Raw genomic sequence first — 18,634 nt, 5'->3', positions numbered from 1 at the left:
GCGCAAAGGGACGCCGAATTCTATTTTAGCTAATTAAAAAAATCCACTCTAATTAATTCCATTATGCATTGATTTAATGTCTACATTAAATATATGCTAAGAGCACCAATTTACATCCGTTTTTGTAATTTTTGTTTTTTCAATACGTTTTTATAGGAGTGAACCCCACACATAGAGGATTTTTTTTTATAGTACTTCCAACTGAGACAAGCGCTTTCACAACAATGAATGTTTTATTAACAGGACCAAAGTCAAAGTTCACACTTACACACAGTAACGAAGTCACAAACTTTTCTACACACGACAGTTAACACAACTACTATACAGGATGCATAGGAGGAATAATTCGCGAACCGTTGAGCCTAGATGCATACTTCCAATTGGAGAAAGTATCCAAATAACTCTTATTAGTTTGAAAATTGAAGAGTATTAAAGTGACTAAATATATGCAAGTGTTTAGCTTAATATCTCCATAACTTGTGTATGTATACGCGTATGAAGTTGTAATTTGAGCTTTGAAAATTTTGATTTAATGACATTTAAGTTTAATTTCACTGCACGGAATTACAGCAACGACACGCAGCTTTATTCATTAAATCATCATGAACTCGGGTATGTTTGAGTCAAGTACTGTATGTATTTTTCAGTCAGCTTTGCACAAAGGGACCTCGAATTCGCCGCCGAACTAAATTATGCATAATATTTAAAGTATATACTTGAAGTCTACCACTGGAAGTGAACGACGGTAGGGTAAATTATATACCGAGTTCTTTTCATGCTATTTTAATGGTTCGTTTCAGTTGCCGTATTATGGTAAGATATGTTTGTTTTACGCGTTAGAATACGATCTTTTGACAAAGTCGTAAAGTCACGTTATACTTGTATTTGGTTATCTTTATACAAGTATTATATATGTTTTATCTTAGTGTTCATGAATATACTACAACCAGTAGCGAGTGTTAGTCAGCGTGAAGTTAGACTTATATTTTCACTCAGATGGAGAGGAATTTACAGTATAAGAGTTCAGAACAAAAACAGTACAGCCATAATTCATTGAATTCAGTTCCCCAGATTTTCTTCTTGACTCTAACAAGATAAGTATCCTTTATCAAAGATTCTCCAGCAAGCTTCCATAGACGTTGTTTTACCTGTTAGGCCGGGATTACACTATAAAAGTTTGATAAAGTAATTTTATAAAACTTGAAAAATGCCACCAATAAGATTATCAGTTTCATTTGCTCAAATGTAACCTATGAACTTTATTGGTTGAATTTTCGAGTTTTATACAAGGGATTTTATCAAACTTTTATAGTGTAATACCGGCCTTACACACTTCTCAACTGTTTTATGCATACGTCTTGCATTCCAGGCAGTCGAATGGTTAGGGAACTGGCTTCTCACTGTGCAGGTCTGGGTTCGAATCCCGGTTCGGGCATGGATGTTTACTAACACTAACGAATTCCCTGGACGGATCATACGGAATACGTGTGGATCACGTTATTATAAAAAAAAAAAAAAAAATTTAATAAGAAAGTGAGTGCCTTAGCTCTTGGGTGGCTTGTACAATGCAGTGAAACCTCTCTTAACGGACACTTCTCTGACCCTTGGTTCCATGGAATAGGGCATTTATGTATTTCACTCCACGTTAGTGGACACTCTCGATAGCGGACAGTAAAATCGGGCGAATTCTATTTTTTTTTCCAAACTATAATTTATTGATTTTTGACCACAAACGTAGAATTTATCATGTTTAATCCCAAGCTCGTGTTGGTAAATGTGATAAATGGTCAATTAATTATTTAATTAACTGAGTATAACTATGGTCCAGGATGACGAATTCGGATGGCAATGTTGGTTTTGTTTGTTGATAACGTGTGGAGAAAGCCAACATTACAAGACTGATAATGTTGTTATGAAAATGTTTTAATCTTCTTCACAAAAATGTTTTGAATTTAGTTTAATTTTTATTGCAAAATAGGTGTAGTGCACGTGTCACGTAAGGAGAAAAATAATTAATTGGTTTTGTGAAGAAAAGGGAAGTTTTTTTTTATAATTTTTTCCATATCTATCTACCAGATTTTGCAAATTTATTTGGGAATTATGGATAATCACCGGTAAAATTGATAAATGTTGTGAAATTTAATCATACTTTCTTTATCGAGACTATTGGTGATTATGCATATAACCACCGGTGTCTCTCTCTCACACACAAACATTTTTATTTTAACATTAAATGTATAGGAAACAAAATTGCGACCGAAGCCAAACGTCCTATAAATATGAAAGTCGTATAGGCCAGGTTACACTGTGTCTGTGTCGTACCTTCCATTAGCGGACACTCCCCGTCAGCGGACAAAATTTTTGGTTCTAGTGTTCGTTATCGAGAGTTTCTACTGTAGTGATACGTTTTTCAAAGTGCACTTTTGTGAACCTCTTTTGGCATGGCATCAAAAGCGGGAAGACTGACTAGATCTTATCCTAGGCGGCCTCGGATGGATCTAATAATTTTTATTTTTATATGCTACTAGCTGATACCCGGCGACGTTGCTTGCCCCGTAAAAACATTATATATATATATATATAGCTTATTAATTATTTCTTAATCAAAAAAATTTCTACATCAAGTAAGAAAAAATTTATTTTTTTTTAAATATTTTAATTAAAACTTGAGGCAATCGCTTGTGTATACACAATATTTTTGTTTGTCCATCTGGTGTGTAGATGTAGGCCTACACATTTTTAGGATTACCAACACGCGAACAGGCGATGGAAAGCTGTCCGTGTGAAAAACAGGGCGCAAGTAGGTTGATACCTGCCACTGCTAACAACTGGCCTTGCGCTTTGTTGATTGTCATGACAAAAGCTAAACGAATCGGGAACTGTAATCGCTTGAAAGTGAATGGCATTTCTTCAGTGATAATTGGGATACGTGGAATGAAGACGTCTTCTCCTTTGGCACATCCAGCTAGAACCGGTGTTCGATGATGTAATTGTGCAATTTCTTCACGCAGAGTCTGCTGCCATTGCAGAGTCTCGGTGTCTCCAAATTTCTTAAAAGCATTATAGGTGCTCCGACTTTGAGGGTCAAATTGTGTGGTGGCACACCCGGAACATCCAAAGAGTTCAGAAATTCTGTAAAATACAGAACTGTCTGCTCTGTGTCTCTGGCAGTGTTAACCGATTTGTAAGATGTGGAGTCTCCCGGAATAATTTTTAGGATTTTTTCGTTGATCTTGTTCACACTGCCATTTTTCGATGCCAGAAACTATCTCTCACAAAGCCACTCATGGTGTCGGTGCTTTTGTTGCATGTTTGCGAAGACTTTGTCTGCAATTTCTTGAACTGAGTTTAACAACTGGTAAAATCCATTTAGGAACGTAATCAGTCCAGTGCTTGGATCTACGGTAATTCTTCTATTGTCAAGTTTGATCAACTGATGTAAAAATGATAGCAGTGCTGAGTAATTTTGCAGTTGAAACTCGTATGTTGGTGGATAATAATATTTTTTTAACTTCGTGTCAGAGTGTTGATGATTTGAGGCAAGCATTTAGTTCATCAGCTGGCGTTAAACATTTTTATTCCCTGTTTTGTCGTCGTAGTTGTTGTCCTCTGATGTTGGCGACGTCACGCGTCCAGCTTGTGCAGCGAATATTATTCAAACGCCTTTTAAGCATTTTTTAAATTGAAACCGTACCTCTACGATGGGCGGTCGATGAGATAAAGGCCGCATTAGCACTTACAGGACACCCTGTATATAGAGGGCCGTTCAAGTATTACGCAAGCAAATTTTTAGCCATTTTTGACCCCCTCCCCACTTGTCAGCATGATTTTGTCATCACTGCCTCCTACATCCTAACGCACCCCCTACCTCCTATTGGTGGGATCAGAAACGTACGCGGGAGGGGGCATAGGGAGTTTGTGCGCCTCCCCCCACAGACGAAAAAAATATTTTTAATGCAAAAAATATTTAAAAAAAATTAAAATTTCGAAAATACCTTACTCAATATATACTTTATGTTATTTTATTAGTCGATTTATGTTAATTTCAATGCTATTTCAATGGTAAGAACTCAAAATTTCACTTCAAGAAACTCACTGTTACCCATCCTTTAAGCCATATATGATAAAACCTTGACCAGCAGACCAAATGTAGCCCTGAATTTTATCTGATGTGGCTTGCCTCCTCAAACCTAATTTTGTTAAAATGAACTAAGCGGCACATTTACAAATCGCTTAAATGACCCGTGGCACAATTCCAGAGCACTTAAGTGGCCCCAGTGTGGTTCTACATCACTCAAGTTACCCGCGGAACATTCCCAAATTACTTAAGTGGAAATAATTACGGATAATAATAAGCGGCATAATTACGGATCACTTGAGTGATGAGTGGCACAGTTCCAGAGCACATAAGCGTCCCGGAAACATTTCCAGAGCACTTGAAGGATCCGTGAAACATTTAGAAATCATTAAAGTGGCTCTGTAGGGGACTTATATCAATAGGTAGAATGTTAATTCACGTGCCCAATAACTATCGAAAGGTTTTTCCGTTTTTGGAGCGCCGAATAAGATGCCATTAAGAATATTTCATATCTTCATAAAAGGTGGTTGATGACGTAAGCATCATCCAAACCCCCCCCCCCTTGTCATCAAAAGTCAGCAAATCGGAAACCCCTCTCCCCCTATCGATGCTGACGTAATACTTGAATGGCCCCTTGGCAAGCAAAAATATTTATCTGGCTCTTCCCGGGTTTTTTTCAATTACTGGGAGGATTGGAAAAGTGACAAACCATTATAAAGGAATAAACTGTTATACTGACAGCATTAAAGATGTGACTAACCATTGTAAAGGCATATACACGTCTGAAACGCATTGTTGGGAACCACGGTAACCAAAATAAACGTTCCGAAAGTGATTGTTGAGACCCCAAAACCATTGTTGCCCGACAGTTTTTCGCCCATTTTGGGCATTTGCCCAGCTCTGACGAACTTTTAAAGTAGCCTACGGTTCATTCCTGGTCCTGTTTGGTATATAAGCAAAATCTGGCGACGATCGGCCTAAAACTGTAGATTTGTATAAAGAACATACATACATACAGACAGACATACTTTTACATTTATATATAAGATAGAGATTAGCTAGATGTGGGTCTACAAAAAATCATGCTCTTGAGATCCACCAAAAAGCCCGACCATGAGGTTGTCTTTTGCATAAAATTAACATGAAACACTCACTATCTCAAATTAAATTCGATTTTTGATTCGACATCAAAATATTTGTTTGAGTACGCATTGTGTTCACACCAGTGGCTAGAACTCGGCTTTCTGCTAGCGGAAAGAGCGAGATTATATCCATGCTTGGCTATTTCAGATTCCATATTTCGTTAGTCAGTTGCTGAAGAATGATATTTTTCCTCTTGGACTGTGGGTGAATAATCTGATTCGGGTGGATTCTTTTTATGTTGCAATAAATTAGCTTGACTACATTTACAAGTTTCATTCATTTATCAAGTTTATTTATATTTGCTGTGCTGTTTTATTTCTCAAAGGTAAGTTACACCATTAATCCCGTTATCATTTCACTGATCTTGTAAAGTAGTTGGGATCTCTTTCTCTCCAATATACTGAAAATATTCTAATTTTTTTTGTTCTCCTTTCTGGTCATGATGAAATCTAACCGGAGGGTGACTTAGTCAAATACGCACCGTATATACTCGTTTATAAGCATCAAAACGATAGAAAATTGTAAACCCGTGTATAGGCATATCCTAAAAAATCAGACACAGTTTAAAGAAAAAAAAGTATATTTCTAATATATAAAAGTTATATACAAGGTGCCTAGGTAGGAGGGTGTAGGGCATTTTACTAGCGAACCATTGATCCTAGAGGCATACTTCTAATTAGAAAAAGTATCAAAATAACGAGTAGTACTCAGATGTGTCATTCATGTTGCAAGGGGTTGTATAGTTATTAAAATTAAAAAATTAACTTTTTTATTCAGTCCCCGTGTGCCCACAAACCCAATTATAGAGTAGTTGCCCTGTCTCTCCTGATGCCAATTAAAAACAATTGCACGTTTCTAAGTGCAATATTCACTGAGATGTTCGAATCCAAAAAACGAAGAAAAGTTAGGAAAAACAGCATTAATGTTATTTTCCTCATTTTCAGCGATTTTTGAATCCAAAAATCTAAGCGAATATTGTACTTTAAAACATGGAATAATTTTATTTTGAGAGACTGGGGCAAAACAACTTTCTAATAGGGATTTTAGGCACACGAGGACTGTATAAAGTTTATTTTTTTTATTTTAATAACTCAGATGACCTTTCATAGCAATTACCATATATTTTGTCCAACTTTTTGCTAAGCCAGAAGGTCTCATGATTCTACAACATGGCTTTGTCCATGTTTCCATGGACAGAATTGAACCAACTTTGTGGGTCAGAATCAATACACGATGCTGTAAGGGGAGGGGGAGCAATAAAACTCAGGCTGAAGTTTTTCCTCAGAAACTGAGACCCGCGTATAAGCTTACCATCTCAATTTATGATAGATTTTCTGAAAAAACTAGGCTTATACACGAGTATATACGGTATTTTGGAGTACGTAAGTATTATAGTCTCGCATTCAAGGTTTTTTTTCGTTATTTATTTTTCTTAGCCGAAAGTGAATCTGTCCCAAAAGAAGAGATTTTAGCCAAAGATTGGATTATTTAAATTTGAGCAAAGTGCTGGTCTTGTATCGGAGGGATAGATGAATCTGAAGATAGATGTGTGTGCGTGAAGTGCGTGCGCGCCGACGTGCGCTTGTGTATGTGTGTGTATGATGTTGCGCTCCGCTATTCATACGAAGGTTTTAACAGCTGGCTGATGCAAAGATGAATTCAGGAAAGAAAATTCAACTACCTCTACTGGTAATCGAGCCCTATTACATATAAGCGCTAAGAAAAGCAGTTCGTTACTTCTGTAGCTTAGTGTTCCCGCGCGCTCGCCCGGCATGCGAGAGCACGTAGGTTCGATTTCCCGTAGAGGCGGTTGAATTTCCGTTCCTAAGTTCATCGCACCAGCCAGCTGTTGAAACCGTCAAATGATAGACGAATGCTTTAAACACTGAGCTACTCCGGTCACCATTCATTCTTTAAGTTCCTCCAAAAACTAAAAAGAAGAACTCCATCCACTTTAAACTAAAGATTACATTCCCCTTAGAACATAAAAACCAAAATCTATACAAATTTTTTCGAATAGATTTGAGTAATCCTCAGAATATTGCACTTCTTTATGGAGCGCACGTAACCCCAATATAACACTATGCGGCATTTCACTGCTGTTTTAATGTGAGATTAATTATTGCGTCAAAAAGTGGATATTAACATGAGCTAATGTTACGATTAATATCTGTCGTTACTTGTTTCATAAATTAAAATTGAATAATTTTGAATGCGTAAATATACAGGGGTTTGAGAAAATAATGTGAACACCTGTGCAAAACAAAACACTTGAGGGAACCTGTAGTATACGCCCGCCCTCTAGTGTGGAAGAGTTCCACTTAGTGGGCGATAATGTGCACACATCAGTCTAGTCGTAGCGTTCGGATGCGATATATATTGGGGCGTTAAAACTTCGTTATGGCTCACAGATTTCGAAAGAGGCATGATTGTTGGAGCCCGTCTTGCCGGGCCACAGTAATGAAAACGGCCACCCTTGTTGGTGTCGAGAGAAGTACTGTGACGATGGTAATGACAGCTTATAGCAAACAGGGAAAGACATCATATACCAAGCATAACAGTGACCGAAAGTCGAAGATGGCTCATAGACCCCGAAGGGTTTTGAATCGGATTGTGTGGCCAGAAAGCACAAGATAACAGCATCCGAGATAACATCTGAGATGAACACACATCTACAGGAAGGTGTATCGACAAAAACTATACGCCGTGAACTGCATGCAGCAAACATACAAGGTAGAGCGACTATTCCAAAATCATTGGTGTCACCATGCAATGTCTTGAAACGACAAACATGGTGTCACGAACATAAGAATTGGACACAACAACAATGGGAGAATGTCATCTGGTCAGACGAATCGTCGTTCACATTATTCCAGACTAACGGACGTGTTTACGTTTGGAGAACGCCAGCACAAGCCTATGACGTTGATTGTCTCCTTTCTACTGTTAAGCATGGAGGGGGATCAGTGATGCTGTGGGGCGCGATGCCTCATCGTGATCTCGGCCCACTTGCTGCCCTGGATGGGCGGGTTAATGCAGCAGCGGTTTATGTCAGTATTCTGGCCGACCATCTTCATCCAATGGTGCAATATTTGTTCCCTGATTCTCAACCAAGAAGACAATTCGCCCGTTCACACTGCTGGAATTGCCGGAGACTGACTTGATGAACACCATGATGAACTGCAACACCTCGTGTGGCCCGCTCGATCCCCTTATCTTAATATAATTGAACCTTTGTGGGGTATTTTGCAGGCCAAAATATGCAGTAGGTTTCCACCTCCAAAGACACGTTCTGAATTAGTGACTTTTTTGCAGGAGGAGTGGCTACGTATCCCTGTGACTGTTGTGCATGACTTGTATTTGTCCATCCCACGACGGATACAATCTGTAATTAATGAAAAGGAGGGACAACAGCCTATTAATAAAGATTTTGTCTCATTTCACAGGTGTGCATATTATTTTGTCCACCCCCTGTATGTAATATATTGTATAATCATTTTTCGAACGTTTTAGTACCGGCGTTCGCTGTGGTAAGTGTTTTTGCGAGGTATCACTTGCTATAAAAGTTTGAAAAAACCAGACAGCCCAAGGGCGGCTTAAGCGAGGGTGCAAGGGGCACAGTGCACCCGGGTAGCAGGTTGTTAGGGACGGCAGCTTAAATAGACTAATAGACTTTAGACACCTAAATTTTTTAAAAATTTCCAATGGTAAATGACATCATGCTTTTGAGTCATACTTTGACGACGAAGATGTTGACAGAACGTGAGGGGACAAACAGGTAGTGTGATCGTAATACCGAAACAAGAATGTACTCTTTCACAAGGGCAAACATGGCCCCCACATCCTTAAGCAGGGCCTTAGACTGAAAGCTTTAGCGAGTTACCCAAACCAAACTATTCACGAACTCTTCTATAGTGAATTTATAGCATGAAAAACAAAAAATGATAGTAATTGTCCCGTGCCCCAGTACGGGAGCTCCCCCCCCCTCTCATGGGGGCCGTTAGGGCAAGTGTGCCTTTTTGTGCCCCACCCAGTAATTTTTCTGGAACGGTCAAATAAAGGCGAAGGAAAAATTCGTCTTCTCACCTGTCTTAAAAAAAATCCTTCCTTAAAAAAAATTCGGCTCGTTATACTTTCTCTTTACAGCATAAGTGCAAGAGCTGTAATGGGAGTTAAGTTATCTGGAATAATTTAGAATGGTATAATAATCCCGGAAAAAAATACAGGACAGCTTCTTTAAAAGCAGGATGTATGGTCGCGGTCACTGTATACTTGTAAAATGTGCGGCTTTGTGCTAAGAAAAATGTTATACCAGTTTCATCTGGGCTGTTTGTCAAGCCCTGTCAGACCTTCGTCAAAATTGTCTTTAAGGACGGCACATGAAACTTTGCACCCGTGCGGCAGGTAGGCTTGAGCCACCGCTGAGGCACCTATTAATACTTTTAGTTTTTGTTGAAGTTTGAGTTTGAACTTCTAGAAACTGACAAATTTGAAACTATACTCATATTCAAATAAAAAAATTTTAAATTTTGAGAGAACACGCAGTTGTGAAAAAACACTATTCCATATTTTTTACCTGTATTCCAATTGACGGGAAAAAACATACTTTTTATTTCAGAACATTCAAAAAAATGTGATTCGTTTATCTAACCTGATATCGGGATTCGATACTCCTGTATCATCGCTTAAGAATAGAACTTATTCCCAAACTAAAGACATTCGTTTCTAGGGTGATAATACATCGAAAACCTTCACGTCCTACGTATGCATTGAATACCGAATTCGAGAGACCGATGGCAAAAGAGGCGTCTATTACAACGATTTTAAGGCACGTTCGTCGAATTTGAAACACCTGGAAGAGGTTAAAAGGTCATTAAATATCAACCTTTACAAAAAAAACTATATACTACAATGTTTCATAAAACAGCTGCTTCTCAGGTGCAAAAGTATATTTATTCATTATTACTATTTCTTTAAATTGTTCTTCGTGCTTTAACTAACATAAATAAAGTCATTTGCTACCGATTTCAAGGTCTCTTTCTATCCGTTGTGCATATACACGTCCTTTTCCAAAAAATTAGATCACCCCAGAAATTTACGAGAGCAGTTCATGAAATGCTTAAGTTGGAAAGTGCAAATTAAGAGTACGGTTGTATATATATATATAATTTGTATTTTAATCTTCTAAGTTCTTGAGCATATCGGTGGCACAAAAATCGCATAAAAAAGATTGAATGTTTCTTAAAGTGTCAAATTACTTTATTCTCTTTGAAAAAATTAGAACACCCCGAAAGTGTTGTTTCAAAAACTTAGAGCATCTGACTTGAAAAGGATTATTACGTGGATATTTTCATGCAAATTTACATCAACTTGATAAAATTCATGTTTTATGTTTATCCTCGTTATACATGTAAACCTAGATATCTTCAATCTTCCCATCTGATGTTTCAGAACTGCTATCAGTTCTAAAATAGCGACGATGAGATTTATGGTTGAGGTCTGATCCAGATCTGTGCTGAAGACTTATAAATTCAATGTCTTGGTGCATAAAATCCAAAGCAAAAATGACCACTGTAGAATGTATTCGTACGATATCAGCACGCGTTTCCTCATACTGTCCTACAGTTTGTCGTTTGCAGAATGTCTTTTTCTACCCATATTGGGAAGATTGAAGATATCTAGGTTTACATGTATAACGAGGATAAACATAAAACATGAATTTTATCAAGTTGATGTAAATTTGCATGAAAATATCCATGTAATAATCCTTTTCAAGTCAGATGCTCTAAGTTTTTGAAACAACACTTTCGGGGTGTTCTAATTTTTTCAAAGAGAAAAAAGTAATTTGACACTTTAAGAAACATTCAATCTTTTTTATGCGATTTTTGTGCCACCGATATGCTCAAGAACTTAGAAGATTAAAATACAAATTATATATATATATACAACCGTACTCTTAATTTGCACTTTCCAACTTAAGCATTTCATGAACTGCTCTCGTAAATTTCTGGGGTGATCTAATTTTTTGGAAAAAGACGTGTATATTAAAGGTATTTTTCTTCAAACATCAAACCTGATTTGATTTTATTTATGAAAATTAGGTTGAAGAGATAATTAATGATAGAGGTGGTTGTTGACTCGTGTTCAACAATAATCTTCCTTCTCTCTTATCGTTCCAATTTTGGTATATGCATAGCCGAAGCGAGTTATGTCCCGTTTATATTATTACCACTATCCAGTAATAATGGATGGTCTACACATACTGGCTTTATCATTTTAAGCACGCGAAGACTAATTGGGTTAGAATCTACCATGCGGAGTCAGAGATTCAATGCTTCCATACAAAAGCCCACGGTTTGTTGATTCTGATGTTGGTGCGCTAACCACACGGATGTCAAGTGGTTCGTCAACCAAGATCGGTCGAATAAATATTGTTAATTAATTATGTTAGTATTCATTCACTTTATCTGACTTTATAGTACCGTAAACGTAGACTATATTTTGGCCCATTTTTTAAAAATTTCAAATTCACTTTCCAATATAAACCCAATATTATTACTATTTTTAAACTCTGGTAGACTTTTTCATATCGATAGGCTATCTTATATTAAGCATATGTAAATAAAAAAAAGCTTTTTTTAAACTTCACCTCTAATTAAAAAAATGAAATCATTTTGGGTTAATGTTACCTTTGCATGTGGGTCACTTTGTCTCACTTCAGTTTTTCCTATCTTAAATTATTAAATGAAAAGCTCGGACATTTCTTTAATCTGGGCTCAGATGAAACTTCAATTTTTGAAAGAAAACATATATTTTATCCTGTATTGGTCACACACACATAAAAATAGCAATATTTACATGCTTTAATTTTTATTTTTACTTAACTATCTTGTCTTACAAATTTAACAAAAAAAGACCTCTTTTAACAGGCTCTGGAGGCCTAATTATTGGGAGCCCACAATCACACATTTTGCTAATGTTACTAGCAAATACTAGTTCTTTCCCAGCACTGAAAACTTTGGGATGACCTGGTTCGCTAGGAAGTACATTTTTAAGTTTATTTTTAATGGTGCTTTCAAAGGTACTTCCAGATAACCTTTGGGCTATTTCAAAAGATCTAACTACATTTAAACGGTTTTGAAGGTGGTCATTGCTGTAGTATGCATATTTTTGGTTAAGCTTGTATTATTACTCCATCTTTTCAGTCCGGAAATAAAAACTTCAAATAGAAAAAAAGGCATTTCAAAAATAAACATAATTAATTTAATTCATCATTGTGCTTTTAAATGTACTCACAAACAAATTGCCAAGGGTTGCAAAAATACATCCTACTTTTGCCCATCAAATTGCTGGGCCAAAGGAGGGCGTAATTTTGAAATTACCAGAGAGCTTAAATTTTTTCAATTAATGTTTTAGGAAGAAGTTGAATTCCAACGAAATTTTACTATATTACAATTCATACTATAATTAAAAATTGTGATTTCGAGCATTAAATTGTGTTCCCAATCAAGCACCTACCCGACTTGACAAAGCTGGATTACAACCGTCGCAGTTGAAAATTTGATAGATGAAAAAACCACATGTGTGTGCAATCACAGCATACAAAACCATCACTGTTGCTGCCTAGTCGGCCATTCGTGAACTACCAGATGCACTCAGTTGAATTGTTTTGAACCACTACGCAGCAAATACTACAAAAACTGGTTCCGAAAAATTTTCTACAATAATTAGAGTACGTTTTATTATTTTATCGTTTTAAGCCAAAGGAGCGTCCCGGGGCCAAAGTAGCCCGCGTTTAAGGTACTAACAAAATTTTTTGTACATCTGGAGAAGAGCGTTATAAAAAAGATGTTCTGCTAATTTTTCGTCAGAGTTAGATTACTTTGATTGTTTTGAAACATTCCGAAAGCTTTTCAAAGATTAGAAAATCTTGATAAAAAAGAGATAGATTCGTGCTCTATTTTTACAATCATAGAATAACATTAAACAAAATAAAGCTCCTTGGTTTCTTGAATTTGCTTAAATTGAAGGAACGCAGGTTTCGGGGGATACGATCGAAGCGTTTGAAATTTTCAACGGGATGGATAGGATGGACCATGAGTTATTAATACGCCATTATCAATTACTTCGACAAGAGACACCAGTATCGTTGAGGTTAATAAGAGACAATTCAAGGTTGTGGTGTAGCAGGGAGTTTTTCCGCTAATAAGGTAGTTGATAAATGGAATAGCTTACCTTCGGAGGTCGTGAATTATTACGCAATTGACACGTTTAAAAAGAAGTATGATAGACATAGTGGAAAAAATCGAGAAGCTATCTACACTTTTTATAATATAAGGCAACCATAATCTTTTTTATCTTTATTATATAGTGCTAATTATTAGTTTTTCTTTCGTAATACATATAGGCTTTTATATTGGGTTGCTGTATTTTGATTATATTTGATATCCATATTTTTATGGGCATAATTTTTTCAGCCATCTCGTTGGATAATTTGCCTGTTGTGACCTTTGTATTTGTATTTGTACCTTCATTGATTTGATTTCCAGTGACATCGATCATAAATTCAATATATTAAATAATTCTAACTAAATTTTAATACTCAAAATTTTTCCATTCGGTTTCTTTCAATTCTTTTACTTGCGTGAATAATTTCAATGATTTTACGCTTCCATAAATATATTACTTTAAAAAACTGTAAGAACTTTTGTACATACGCATAAAATATTAGTTTTCACCACTGCAAACCTAATCGATATCCAGGATCATTTATAAGACGACGCGTCCCATTGAGTTCCATTCATACCACTATATAAATAAGAGTAATGTATTATAATACATTTCCAAGTTATTTAAATTTCAATTACGTTTTCATGAGATTATTCAAACAAATTAAATTTACGAATAAAATTTCTAATATCCTTCGAAATGAAATCACATTGAAATTCCTACAGGAAAAGGGCAGCGAAGCAGAAACAAACGTGACAAAATTTGAAAAAAATCTATCGGAAATTCAGACGAACCTTGGAATTTTTCCCCCGTGGTATTTTCTATATACGAGATTTGTTTCGAAACAATACATTGAATTTAATATGATACGAACGCTCATATATATACAGAGATGGTTTCTTTCCCTCTCATTTTATAGTCCACCATCTGGATCTGAAAACTAATTGGAATTATCGTATACAATAAAACCCTTCTTAACGGTCACCCCTGTTTTACGGCCAAATAAAAATTTCCCGGCCAAAAGCAGATTTTAATAATTTATTTCGAACCCCTGTATTAAGGTCACCCTTAGTTACGGTCAAGGACACCATTTTCATCGTTCGTTGGACTACAACCCCTGTACGGACACCAATAATCGCAACTTCCATTCGAATTATGTTCCCTAGATAGCAGCAGAAGTTTAATAATTCATCAAATTTTTTATATTTGGCTAGTTTTGAATGAAATTTAGACTTCGAGTTCGAGAACTAAATCGACACTTCGGTTTAGTTCGCGTGTTGCTGGTTGTGTGCTCGTATATTTTACATTATTTCGCGCTGTTTAATATGGCCAGCTCTAGTAGTTGTCGCTCTCTATCACTAAGGCCGGGATTGAACTATAGAATTTTTATAAAAATTCCTTAATAAAACTTGAAAAATGCTACCAATAAGCTTATCAGCTGCATTTGCTCGAATGTAACCGATAAACTTATTAGTTGCATTTTTCGAGTTCTAGAACACTATAAAAGTTTGATAAAAAGATCTTTTGCAAAATTTGGAAAAAACAACCAATAAGCTTATTGGTTGCATTCGCTCGAATGTAACTGATGCGCTTACTCCCTGCATTTTTCAAGTTTTATAAAATAATTTTTATACAGCTTTTATAGTGTGATCCCGGCCTAAGAGAAAAAACTGATGCCATCAAATATAGTGAAAAACTTGGAGTTCCTGCTCTTCCAAATTAATGCAATTTATTGATTAAATACATTTTCCTATGTATCCAATGACGGAAAGTCATTGGATTTAGTCTTGCAGCTTAAAATACATTTTGAAGGAGCTTAATTACCCCTCAAACATCGATTGATTAGTTTTACAAAAGATGTAAATTCAATATGTAAATTTTGTGTAATATTTCTTTTGCAATTTTAATTGCTTACCTATGCAGTAATTATGTAATTTCAAGAGTTAAACGTATCTCATATGGCCAGAATTTCATTCATATTCAAATAAAGAACCATTTCAGTTATTGTTAATACTATGTAATACAATTTAAGCAAGAACCCCTCCCCCCGATACGGTCACCCCCCTTTTTATGGACAATTTTTTTTTGTCTCGCGAATTTCCGCAAAAGAGAGGTTTACTGTATTAATATTCTAATAATTTGCACCATAATCGTTTCACATATTGGATATTATTCATTCACATACTCTATACTTTATCTAAAAACAAAAGGATGGGGTATTCCAATCGACTGCTTTTACAAGGGGACACCAGTTTCGATTGCTGAGGGACAATGCAAGGTTATGGTGTCGCAGGGAATTTTTCTCTAATAGGGTTGTCAATAAATGGAATAGCTTACCCCCGGAGGTAGTTAATTGTAACACAATTGACACGTTTAAAAAGAAATACGATAAACATGTTGGGGTAAATCGAGAAGCTATCCATTCTTAGAATAAAACAACCATAAGTATTCTTTATGGGCATTGTATAATATTTTATCACGTGTATATATTGTTTATAATTGCATTTTTAATTGGGTTGCTGTATTTTTGAAATATATGACATCCATATTTTTATGGGCATCTTTTTCTCAGCCACCTCGTTGGGCATTTTGCCTATTGTGGCGTTGTATTTGTATTTATCTAGAGTTAAAATTGGTGTGTTATGATCTGTCTATGGCCTTAAATCAGGTGCTGCTTAAATACTCACCTGAAAGCTACGAAACTTTGGGAACGTCTTAATGAGAAAGGAAGAAAGAAGGAAGTGCAGAACGTGCACCAAGCTGAAGCCTCACCCCACTGCATCGATCCGGAGAACCCCGGCCTGTCAACAGTAGGGTAAAACTAACCTATCTCACGACGTTCCATAATAATGTAAAGAATAAATCAACATTTAGCATAGAATTCACATATTTATACCTTTCTGAAGACTTCTAGGCGTATGGAAGACGGAAAGAATGGGGGGGGGGGAGAGAGAGAAGTGTATATATTGTTTGGAAGGGAGAATCCCCTCCATAAGGACATTAGGTATCAAGGCACTATCTAGGGTCACTTCCCGGGGCACTATCTGGGTTCACTTGAATTCGGATGCAAATTTTTCAGCCCCAGACTTGTCCGAACCCGCACTTGCCGCGTGCCTAGGAACACTGTTTATGCCACTGTGCCTTTCAAATTTTTCGAACCAACCTTTGCTGGCCTTAAAATCACCAGGGATTCTAGTACTCGTCCTAGGCATTTTCTTGATGAGATCGGCATACAATCAGTCTGGCCTTTTCACATGCGATGGCCTCTGAAACAGAATCGCCATCTAACTATTTTTGATCGATCCAAATTAATAATAACTGTTCGACATTTTCAATTGCTTGCGATCTCTGTTTCGTTAGCACATTCACTCTCGCCACATTAGCCTCCTCTCTTTGTCGCTTCCTTTTTCTTCACAATGAAACTTATCGTGGATGGCGACTTCCCGTAAATGCCGCCGATTTCAGCATTTTTAATGCCGCATTTATCATGATTTCCTTCTTCAACTCGATCGTGTTCTTTTCCTTCTTCGAAGGGCTGCTGGCTCTGGAAACTTTCTTTAGTCCCATGGATCTGTTTGGCTAGATGCTCACACAACGAGAAACAATGGCACACTGAGCAGGAGAACGAAAAAAATTATCAGCTCGGTCAAGTGGGCAGGTACATCGACGAAATCGGATGCAACCGACGAAAACCGAGACAAATTTTTCGCGGGAAAAAATCGACGATAACCGAAGTCAACGAAAACCAAGGTATTACTGCATATGACTTCCATATTTGTTATAGACATCTTTTTTTTCAGCCACCTCGTTGGGCACTTTGCCTGTTGTGGCCATGTATTTGTATCTTATAACATGTCTTGAACTGGAATAAAAATTTAATTTAATTTAATCGAAAAGTTTCAAATAAAAATGTTTCTGAATTTAAAAAGCACTATAGGGTGCGGTAGCCCAGGCCGATAAGATACTCGCCTAAAATACCAAAGGATGTTTCGAGGTGTCGTGAGTTCGATATCCGATTCGTCCTTGTAAAAATTTTCCTGACGCGGAGGTACAACAGATACAGTGACAACGTGATCACAGAAAATGATTGCTACCGAAGGGAGTTCTACACCGTGGGGTTAGAGCTCTGTGAGTATAAAAAAGAAGGCAAAATGTCGAACGCTGCCGTTTGGAATCGGCAATAAATTGTGGGTCCCGGTATAATTAGGCCTCGTGTGCAGAATATCACTCCGTGATGCGACAAAAACGATCAAATGATCAAAAAGCATCATTACATAATTCTGACTGTGAATTCTACCACAATTGACACGTATAAAAGAATACGATATCATTATTGAGATAAATCGAGAAACTATCCATACTTACGATGAAGACAATCATAATTCCTTATGCCAATATATTTTCTAATAGTTTTTGGTTTTTTCACGAAAATTGCTTTCAATTTGGGTTGCTGAACTTTTAATATATTTGACACCCGTAACTTTACGGGCATTATTTTTTTCGTAATAATTGCTCTTATTTTGGGTTTTTGTATTTTTGGTTATATTGGACATCCATATTTTTTATAAGCATCTTCTTTCAGCCACAACGTTGGGTATTTTACCTGTTGTGGCCTTTGTAGTTGCATTAAAATCCAAATGATAAAATTGAAAAAGACACGGAGAGAATATGGAGAGATGAAAGAAATGTATAAAAGTTAGTTATATGACCTCAAAATTATGATAGTGCTGAAAGGAGTTTGGAAAATATACCTGATAATATGTGAGAGCAAAAAAAAAATATGATTATGAAATTTTTTATAATACTGGGGTTGGCGTTTAAAAGCTTCTTGAAACTTGATATTTTTAAGGCTGCATTATTTCATTTAAATTTCCAATGTACACATACAAGAATTCTATGAAGAAAATATTGTCCATTTCAAAACCGCGGGCACAAATTCTTATTCTAAACGCTAATCAACTAAAAACTAAAGAAGAAGAAAAAGCTGAGAAACTACTTGACAGTGAACATGCGAATTCACGAAAACTTGTTTCCAGTGTTGTTTAGAAGATTTCTGAGAGTCACGAATATCCATATTTGATGAGATACGTGATGAAAGAACATCTTTTCGACGCATTCTAGTAGAAAACACGTGAGTTGAAGAGACCCGACGAATGCGTGCCAAATACGCAAATCTACATCATG

The 18,634-nt window shown here is 36.5% G+C and overlaps 1 protein-coding gene across 1 annotated transcript in view; it reads left to right on the top strand.

The window, feature by feature from the left end:
- LOC149084823 (uncharacterized) overlaps nucleotides 1-18,634 on the top strand; it is a 98,460-nt gene that overhangs the window by 508 nt on the left and 79,318 nt on the right. The gene's annotated exons all lie outside the window — the stretch shown is intronic.

This window comes from Pholcus phalangioides, unplaced genomic scaffold (genome assembly GCF_987345545.1).
Source record: "Pholcus phalangioides strain wild (caught in Gottingen) unplaced genomic scaffold, Ppha-v1.0 ptg000007l_1, whole genome shotgun sequence".
Classification (NCBI taxonomy): Eukaryota; Metazoa; Arthropoda; class Arachnida; order Araneae; family Pholcidae; genus Pholcus; species Pholcus phalangioides.
The sequence above is the reverse complement of the archived record's forward strand: the minus strand, read 5'-3'. Positions and strand labels throughout refer to the sequence as shown.